Source organism: Cyprinus carpio, chromosome B19, assembly GCF_018340385.1.
Source record: "Cyprinus carpio isolate SPL01 chromosome B19, ASM1834038v1, whole genome shotgun sequence".
Lineage (NCBI taxonomy): Eukaryota > Metazoa > Chordata > Actinopteri > Cypriniformes > Cyprinidae > Cyprinus > Cyprinus carpio.
In genome coordinates, this window is record NC_056615.1 from 22,640,824 (window position 1) to 22,652,076 (window position 11,253).

Consider the following 11,253-nt stretch of genomic DNA (forward strand, 5'->3'; position numbering starts at 1 on the left):
TAAATCCATGCCTTATACAATAATGATGATCTCCTCAATTTTCAAAGCAATTAAAACAGAAATGGCAGAAATCACAAGAATGTACTTTAGGTCACAGTATGCATGCAGATGTCAGACATACAGCAATCTCTAACTGTCATGAATAGACTGTAAATGAGCTGTGGTTTGTCTGGGATCAGTCGAGTAGACAGCTGATCCATTTAAACTTGTATCGGCCTGTTTGGAAATATACTTAACATGCACAGAACATCAAAATCACATTCTGTTCTTTCTCCTATTACAGGAAAAACTATCCTCAGCAACATAACATCCCACAACTACACCCCAGATTAAGCTAGCAGAGCTGTCACATGTTTCAAAGATGGAGTGAGTTGCTTTCCTGGGCAAATGTGGATCACACAAACAGCCAAGAACAGAGAGGCAAACATGGGCGTTAGGCAGGGGCATTGTTATTCTGTCGGAGGAGAACACAGTGTTAGTTTGGTCCAACCCTTTGGTTTTCCCAAATTAAGGCATAAATTCTGCAAGGTCAATAATCTGAAGGGTGATTTCCTGTTATTTGTCATGCTGTGCTCCAGGAAATTTGGAACAGTTTCATGGCTTTGGTGCTACAGGCTTGAGACTTGAGGGTAACCCTAACCCTAACCCTAAAAAAAAAATTTACGATTGTGAGATGTTAACTTTACAATTAACTTTTTTTTTTTTTAATCCAGTGTCAGAAATGGGCTTCCACAATAGATTAATAATACAATACTTAATACATAATAGATACATTTGTATTAGATAGATAGATTGACTGATCGATTTATGAAAGGTAATTTTTGGATGGTTGTTTTGTGAATTTTACTGAGCTGTCCACCCTGTCTAAAAAGTCTTATTCCAGCAAAACTATCAGTTCAACCACTCCTTAATGTTGTTCTTTTTTTAATGTGTTTGCCAACATGTGAAAAGAAGGGCGGACAGAGACTGTAGATATAGAGATGGACCAGAATTGTCCAAACCCACACAAACAAGCCCTGCCCCGCCCTTACAGGCACTGGCTCTTCATTGACCCTAATACCTGGCTTCTGTGCTGGCATGCGCCCAACGCCTGAAGACAGGACCATTTCTTGTGTGTCTGTATTTGTAGTGATTAATCTATAGTTGTGATGAGGGCTGTGCACTTGGAGAGGCAGGTCTGGGCAATAATGTGGTTGTGTTTACACCAGGCGCATTTCAGAAGCACGTTAGCAGGTTAACATCTTCATGAGACAGAGTGTGGCCAGAGTTTATGAGGGAACTGAGAATAAACACAGTTCGCCACACTTATGTAAGATGTAGTTCCGAAGACTTGACCCTTTGCTCTCTTTTCACATTCAGATAATAATAACTGATAACTATTATTTTGACTTTTCAAATATTTGCTACAATTTCCATAATATTTCTTTTAGGTCCACTAGCATATCAATTCAATGCATGCTTTTAGTAAAACAAGAAAAATATTGTATTTGATTTTGGAAAATACTGCTCATCATTACTGTATGTACAGTATAAGGCCCTGAAAATTGGCACACCTGCTTAAATAGACAGTTCTATCCCTTTAACTTTTCTCTCTGTTGCTCAGGATTGTGATAGTGATTTGTGCCGGCCCACTTTTTGCATGGTATTGTTTACAGAAAGTTTCCCATAGGATTTTTTTTTTTTGCTTGTTGTGACTCTGATTACTGGAATTTTCTGTACAGAATTCATGAGTAATAAATGCTGCAAATTCTGCTGTTAACAACAATTATTTTAAAAATATCTTCAACAAAAGCAGTGCCACTGATTTAAGGAACAGTTCACACAAAATTGAAAATTTGCTAAAAATTTACTCACCCTCAGGCCATCCAAGTTGTAAATTAGTTTGTTTGTTTATCATAAAAGATTTGGAGAAACTTAGCATTACATAACTTGCTCACCAGTGGATCCTCTGCAGTGAATGGGTGCCATCAGAATGAGAGTCCAGACAGGTGATAAAAACATCACAATAATCCACAAGTAATCCACACAGCTCCAGTCCTTCATTTAATATCTAGTGAAGCGAAAGGTTGCGTGCTTGTAAAAAAAAAAAAAAAAATCCATCAAGGCATTCTACCTTTAAATCATCACTTCTGGACAAAATACAACTCCATAATCCATAATAATGCTTCTTCAAGTGCAAAACGTCCATCTCCTGTTGTCCTTACACATCAAAATCCACCAACATATTTGCTTAGAACAGTTTTACTTCTAAAAGGTGCTTGATCTGTGCATAGTTCTCTCCTGATACAGATGAGATTACTTAAAAAAATATTATAGAGGGCTTGTATTTTAGTGTGAAACCAATGGTTTGAAATGAAAAACATCCTTATGATGAATTGGTTCCTTTCAAACATGCAGATTTTTACTTAAAACGGTATTTGATAGACTCGACTTTCATTCTGACGGCACCCATTCATTGAAGAGCTCACAAAAGGTTAATCTTTAAAGGTTTATGTTATAGTTAAAAATCAGTTTTCCTCTTTATACTTCTGTACCTCTTTATACTTCTGATGTGATTTGTGTTACATGATGACAAAATTAAGTAGCGACTTCACACTGTTTTAAAAACCACTTAAATTCCATAACACAATTAGTTTAATGAGCCAGACTATTAATCAACATACCAGGCATGGTCATGCAATCTGACACATCTTGTGTTGTTCTTTTTAGGAATCATGAGTGTTCACATGGTTGAACAGACATAACAGACTCTGAGTAAACTGTGAAGTGTTTCTCAAATGAGTTTTCCATTACACTGGAAACTACCAGCACTCGCCCGGGCTTTTGTGTGGTTTCTGGGCTTGTCAAAAGAAACACTTTTCATCTGACACATCCTTATAGTTAATGGCATTCCAGAGTCAGTTAAAGGTGTGCTGGGATGGCTGTTATGGGCTTGTTTGTATCACTTTCCATCAGTTCTCCACCTTTTATTTGAAGCCAGGCTGTGTTTGTTTTATTACTTGCATCTTTGGCATTCCAGTCACTTTTCTGTTGTTATCATTACAGTAACGGTGTTCTGGGCTTCATTCAGCATGGCTCTTATCTGCATCGTTGCAGAGGCCGGTTAGTGGTTCCTGTTATTGCGGTTTCATGTCACGGAGGCTGATCCGCGCACCCAGCTTGGCTGTGCAACGATCCACCGGCTTTTTCACCAACGAACAATTCAGACTGTTTGTTATTACAATGCCAGGCCATGGTAGGCCCCGCGTGTGTTGTTTTGACGTTCAAGAACAATCACCTTTTTTCAATAAAAGGAGACCCTGTCCTGCCTGTGCACACTGCACTGGTCTTCCCGAATTGCTGGAAAGCTTGAACCGGGTCCAATGTGTTTTTCCTGTAGCTGGAGAGTTTATATTGTGTTGAAAAAGCAAGACAATATGGTCCATATGCTGTTAATATTAATAGTCGTGGGTTTGATTAGAAACTAATCGGTTTAGAAGAATATGTGACATAACAAGTTTATTTGTTTTTAAATGGGTAGTTTGCGATGCAGTTGTGATCGAGGAATTTTGTTTTTAACATGAAAAATTCACAACAATGCACATGACATTTTGTGGAAAGAATTGGGTGAACTGAACGAAATATGTCCTGATTATGGTTCATCCCAAAAGAAATACAATCTTGTGTAATGATGATAATTAAGCAATTATAACCAAAATTCCCATTCTATTGTAATGTCATGAATTAATAAACTAAATTAGTTAAAATTTCATTACAATAATGTAAACATAAATGCTGATATAATATTAATGATATTATAAATGGCATTATTTCTTCATCAAAGTTGTATTACAGATTTTTTTATGAATAATTAGACAATTTTAGGACCATAAAGACAATAATTAAGCAGCTTTTTAACAAAATTTTAATTCTACTGGAATGCAGTTTATGAATTAATTCAATGAATTAAACAAATAAAAATCATTACAATAATGTAAACAAAATTTATGCAATGTATTTATACATCATGGTTTTATTTGTTGTGATACCTTTAATTTATGCTGATTTCAATGGGATTCGACTTACAAATAGGCTTCATTTTCTTTATGCAAAATACAATTGATTAATTTTGGTATGAAATGTGAACTGGACATATTTTTGGGTAATGCACCCATTATTAATCATGTTTGCTCTAGGTGCAGATAATGTTTTGTGCTCCATGCTTGTAACGAAGCATTATGAAATCAGTTAAATAAGAGATGATGAATGACTTCACTTTTAAGGAACTTGCATTGTTTTAATCAAATATATTATATATAATTATAGTCAGGTGATGTATATATAATTATATTAAATTATTTATTTTTATACTTTATATGGATAAGAGCAGTGGTTGATGGGTAATTTAAAGAGGCAAAAGAACAAAACAGGAAGTTGCCCCCCTTGTTTTAGACGGAGGGTCACAAGTGTTGAGAATTTTTCTTTTGTGAATGTATGTTATCCTGTGACTGCTCTCAGGTCAGGCCGCGCTCACAGATCACAGTATTTGGCATTCCTTCATCGGTCGAGACATGATGAACACTATGCCGCTGATGTTATTTCTGTCAGAGGGCTGAACAGACTAAATAAGGGTCCCTCGGTCGAGCCTGCAGCCTTTGCTAATGTCACCCACATTACTGGGTCAGGTTTCAGGTCAGCGCAGTAAAGCAGGCTTCTTTCCCTCATTTCAGATGAAGTTAATCTGAACAAATTTATCAGCGTGGTTCTGGATCAGGACGTTTCCTTGTTGACTTAAAAATGAAGTGCATTCTTGAGACAAGGATGCATCTTATCGTCTGCGACACGCACAAACTAGTGATATGTTCACATTTGTTGAAACTTGTGAAATGTTTTCTTTTAGTTGGTATGGAAAACTTTATCACTTACTTTACTGAGTTTGGTCTTCCTGGTCCCCTTCTTGAAAAAAAAAATATTTTATAAATATTTCCCTTTTTTGTTTTTTTTTCCTTTTTATTTATTTTATATATATTTTTTCATCATTTTCATTTTATTATTTTATTTTATTTTATTTTAAATACATTTCAGTGATTGATTATAGTAATATTTTTAGTTTGCTGTTCCCATATTTAAAAAGCTGATTTATGAATTTAGTGGACTATTGAATTTTATTTAATGTTGTATTATATAATTATACTCTAGTTCACTTTTATCTAGTTTACAGTCACTGATTTAAATAACACTTCTCATCTGGCCTGTTCATGTGAACACAGCCCCTATAATTAAACCTCAGCTACTGACATTTAACCAGCCCTTTCTTATTTCTGGCTCCTTATCAAGTCGTATTGTTGCAGGAGATGCACGGCACGATATTAATGCATTTTAATGTTTCCTATCATTGTGTGAGGGACTCCATTTGTTGAAGCAACTGCAGTAGTTTCAAGGACACCAGAAGGAAACGTGGGTTATTTGAGTTTGTCATTAATGAGTGATTGTGAATTCACTGTGAACTCATTTGTCTTCACCATGTGTTGTGGGTTTTGTGACATTTGACTTAAGGTCATGTGACTTGCAGTGTGTGGGGTGTTTTTTAGTAATAATAAAGAATCATTTAATGGTTCATTTACCCAAAATTGACATTATTTCATAATTTACTAGAGAAAAATAAATATATAATTTATAGATCTATATAAAAAAAAAAATAAATAAAAAAAAAATCTGTGATTAAAAATAATGTACTAAAAATATATATATAATTTATAGATTTATAGATTTTTTTAAATAATAAAAAATAACTTCATGATTACTGTTTGGAACTGTACAAAAAAGTAAAAATATAATAAAAGAAACGTAAAAAGTATGTTTGTGCTGCCTTAAGTTTTAAAGTTTTATTTATTTATTTATTTATTTATTTATTTATTTATTATTACAAATTTTAAAATAAAACTCTTAAGTGATAGCTTGGATATTTGAGTTGACTAAACTAAACTAAACATTTAATTTTTTAAGTTGAACGTTTGTTTATGTTTTTTTTTTTTTTTTTTTTTTTTTTTTTTTTACAATTTGGCTAAAATTTTTATTATATATCATTATATAATATACTATATATAATAGACTATAAATGAGTGAGTGAGTGAGTGAGTGAATGAATGAATAAATATTATTTTATTTACAGTATAACTATGAAAATACACTAGTAGTATTTCCAAAGTAAACATTTTATTTAAATATTTTCAAACATTAAACCATACACCAAGTTTTTATGAGCTGCTGGCGTATAAAAGACAGAGTTGAGTTTCACTCTAAACATGCAATACATATAGTTATTTAATTAAATCTTCACAATTTGATAACCACACATACTGCAATTTTAGCTTAATTTCAGGTAATTGTGCAGCCATATTATCTGCTTACACTTTATTCTTCTGTGAAGCACAGAAAGCTTTTCATATTGCTTTTTTGTGTCATCTTCTGAGCTTGACAGCATCCTTCTTCATTTGCTTTTGTTATATGGAAAAGCAGCATGAACTTTCTACATTCCACAGAAGAAATAAAGGCATACAGGTCTGGTACAACAAGAGGGCGGTAAATGTTAAAAAGTTAAAAAGATATCTTAAATGAACATCTTTGAGTCCATTTTGGTAGGCTATCTAAACAACAGGCTTGAGGCTAAATCTCAGTCTCTTTCTAATCCACGGACTGGTGTCAGTATATTTGTGTGTAGATGTTGTCACTCATGTTCAATAGATTTGACCTCCTGGCGGCTCTCCAGCGTGACTCTTCCTGTCAGGGCATTGAGACCCCCTGCAGTCAGCCAACGCATCTCAATCTATAAATATCACATTACACTCCTCGCCCAAATATCCTCTGCGATCCTTCTTACATCCCAGATTCCTGAAAGAGGTATACACAAACACCAGACATGAGCTCTTTGAATGATGCACGCTATCTGTTACTCCAGAACAGAACAAGATGTAATGAGAGGATCTACTTATGCTTTCATTATTTTTTTACTCGTTATTTGAGTGTCTGTAATGCAGTATTTTTATATTGTATTCTAAAATACATTATAAAATTTTATAAATTTTACTGTAAAAATAATATAATGCATAATAAATTTTATTTAAATCAGCATCAATTTAAGTACAACAAATACTAGCACAAAATAATACTTTTCAACATTTTTCATTAGAGTGAGATTTTTGTTTTTTATTACAGAAATGTTGTATGACTGTCTTAAATTCTTTATTTTCAGATGTTAAAACAAAAATTTTATTTGATTAATAAGAGAGCCACTAATAGACTTAAGTTTTACATTTTCTGAAAAGAATATACATTATTTTAAGTGAGTACAATAAATACTAGCATGGCATAAAACACTTTTGACAAACAAACATTGAATTATTTATGTATTTATGTATTTATTTACCATGCACAATTTCTGCAATAATGCATCAGTGCTCTAGACAAAGGATTTGTTTTGTTTTGTTTTGTTTTGTTTTGTTTTGTTTTGTTTTGTTTTGTTTTGTTTTGTTTTGTTTTGTTTTGTTTTGTTTTGTTTTGTTTTGTTTTGTTTTGTTTCGCTGTTTCGTCAATATTTGAAACTCACTCATTTATGCATTTCCTATGTGAATTCATTAACTCTATAGTTTGCTGCATTACCTTGTGCCAATATTTTCCCAACTACAATCCATTTACTCTATAACCCACAAAATCGTATTACATATTTTCACATTGCGCTCATTTGAGATCGCACTGCATCAGTATGATATCAGAAGCTTCATGTGGTTCTGGAATGTGGTCTGATTCTCCTCCTCAGCGCCCCTGGAATGTTCCTGTGTGAACTGTGAGGTCACTGTGCATGAATGCAATGTTTCTCGCCTGAAATTCTTTGCAGGTTCCTCTCGGCATCCAGACTGTACTTGTAACGTTCCCTGCGGGCTCTGCACTGTCTCATTTTAGCTTGCGTTTGAAGCATTCTTCACTTTGTACACACATAGGCCATTCCTTTCCTCCAAAATTCACTATACTGCATCTGCATGCTTAACTTGGTCACACTTTATTTTAAGGTACAGTTCTCACTATTAACAAATCGTTAACTACGACATTTACCTCAATGAACTCCTAATTTGCTGCTTAGTAACAGTTAGTAAGGGAGTTATTAAGTTTAGATATTGGGTAGGATTAGGGATGTAGAATGTAGAAAGCGTGTGTGGTCATGCTGAATATGTGCTTTATAAGTACTAAAAGCCAATATATTTATAATAGGCATGCTTATATAAGTTAATAATGAGAATTGGTCCCTATACTAAAGTGTTACTCTTAACTTTTGAGTTTTTAAGTTTAACTTTTGAGTTAGTAATAAGAAATTTGGAGTAAAATGATGCTGAAGGCAAGACTCTACATGCAAAACAGGTCACCTTTGAAATGTTGGGCTTTTTTTCCATCTTCTTTCAGATTTGTGGAAAGAAAATATCCAAAATACACAGTGTTTGTTTCATTGCACTTCACCTATTAGCATCTGTAGATTTCTATTACAGATCTTTTTCTTAAAATGTTTTTACACCTGACTTTATAGTTTTATTTAGCCTACCTTTTACCTTAATTTCACAATGCAATATAATAAATGTTTCTAAAATAGATGCTTGTTTTTTTTATACAAAATATCAGTTTCTTTTGATTTTGAGGTAAAAATATTTAATACACACGTGTCCATGTGAGTTTTGTGTCAACAGCTTCTTGATAAGAAGAGGGTTCTTTGCTGAAACTAAAGTGTTGTCAAGAAGCACTGAGGAGCCTTTCTATTTAAGAGTGTTGCGTCTGTTCTCTCATCACCTCTCATTACTCATGCTGAGTTTGTCTCATCGCTCCATCTTACTCCATCTTTTCTCTCAATATTTTCCACACGTGGCTTCCATTCCAAACGTAGAACTTTACATTCCGACTCTGAACTTCACATTCCTAATTTAAGGAGAGTCATTCGTCATTCTGTCTTAATGTCATACCGCACACTTAGCACAGTAAAAATGTTTAAAATGTATTTCCACTGATGTCAATCACCAAGAGCTTTTTCATGCACTTAAACCTGATGTGTGAAATGCCTGTGAGGTCTTGATAATTAATAACTGACAGCACAGATTCATCTTAGATATTCCTGATGGTCAGGTGCAATGTCCTTGTTCTATGACAGTATTTTTTTGGTATCCCAGCTGCACTCCTGACACAAAGATTGTTTTAAACAGCAAAAAAATGCAGACTTATAAAGGTGGATGTGATTTTAAAAAGAAGGACGAATGCTGGTTCAGGAACCACATTCCAATAAACCAGGTTTTAAGGTTTAAGATTAAGGCTGGAAACATCTACTTATCAAACTGATATGAGATAAGTTTTTATTTATTTATTTATTTATTTATTAAAGAAATGTATATTTTTATTCAGAAAGGACACATTAAACTAATTGAAAGTGACACTAAAGACATTTGTAATGTTAAAAAAGATAAGAAAAATAATAAGAAATGTTTCTTATCAGTATATTAGAATGATTTCTGAAAGATCATGTGACACTGAAGACTGGAGTAATGATGCTGAAAATACAGCTTAGAGTCACTGGAATAAATTACATTTTGAAATACATATTTAAAGAGAAAACAGTTTATTTTTTTATTTTTTTTGTAATAATATTACTGTTTTAATGTCATAGCCCCAACCTCAAAAGTGATTTGAATTTGGATAAATGTCTCTTTCCAGAAGAAAGAACCACTCATACTTTCTCCAGAACATGTAAAAGTTAACTTTAATTTGTACTTCTATCTCATCAATTATGTTCACAGAAAACTCATTTAAAAAACATTTCTTAATCAAATCTGTGTTGGTACTGTGAGAAGTTTTCCTGGCTGTGCAGACCCAGAGCGTGTCCAGTCCCTGTAGTGCTGATGGATGTATTCATAAGAGGATAGTGGGGGTCGGTCAAGCAGAGTGACATCAGCTCACACCCTCTGAGTCCGGAGGTCCCAAACGCCTGCCGTGTCTCTCTCTCATCCTCCCATCAGTCTTGTGGATTAGCCATCTAAAAGAGCCACATGTCAGCATGTGTGTGTGTGAGAGCAGTTAAGCGTGTTTGGGGTTCCTCCCTGATATGTGTTAGCGTGCCTAGCGTAAGATGAAGCTTGAGGACCTCGCTCAGAACTAACACTGTTTCATACAGCAAAAAGAGCAGTTTATTGGCATTTACAGCACATGAGTCCTTTGAGGTTTAAAGTGTGATATAACAGGCTGTGCACTGGAGCCCAAAACTCTCACGACATCTGATACACACTAAATACTTGCCACTTTTTTTTTAATAAAAATGCATGGATTCTAATATATACACTACAATTCAAAACTTGGGTAAGAGTCTCATATCAACAAAGATGCATATATTTTATATATACTGTGATTTATTTCTGTGATTGCAAAGCTGAATTGTTAGAGTTTGAAAAAGGAATTAATCGTATAATTTTTCTTTTGACAAAAAGTGAAAACAGGTCCCACAGACCCAAACACCATACAAGGGTTAAGTAAAACTGGTTGTGATCAGTATTTTATATTGACAATTTAAAGGAATAGTTCACCCAAACCAAAAATATTCTAAATATTTACTTACTCTCAGAGCATACAAGTTATTTTTTATTTTTTTCATCAGAACAAATTTGGAGAAATATAGCATTACATCACTTGCTCACAAGTGGATCCTCTGCAGTGAACGGGTGCCGCCAGAATGAGAGTCCAAACAGATGATAAAAACATCACAATAATCCACAAATAATCCTCATGTCTCCGTTCTCTCAATTAACATATCGTGAAATGAAAAGCTGCATGTTTGTAAGAATCAAATCCATCATTAAGGCATTTTTAATTTAAACCTTTGCTTCTGGTACCACAATTTTTTTCACTGGAGAAAGCAATATTATTGATAGAGCTCTTGTATTTTAGCTGGAGGCAACAGTTTGAACTTTAAAATGTCTTGATGGATTTGTTTATTACAAAAATAATTTTTTTTTTACTTCAAAAGATGTTAATTGAGGGAGTGGAGTCATGTGGAATACTTGTGGATAATTGTGATGTTTTTATCAGCAGGACTCTCATTCTGATGGCACCTATTCCCAGTGGTGAGCAAGAGAGGTGATGATAAATTTCTCCAAATCTGTTCTGATGCAGAAACTAACTCCTCTACATCTTGGATGGCGTAGGGTCAGAACATTTTCAATAAATTGTCAGTTTTGGCTGAACTATTCTTTA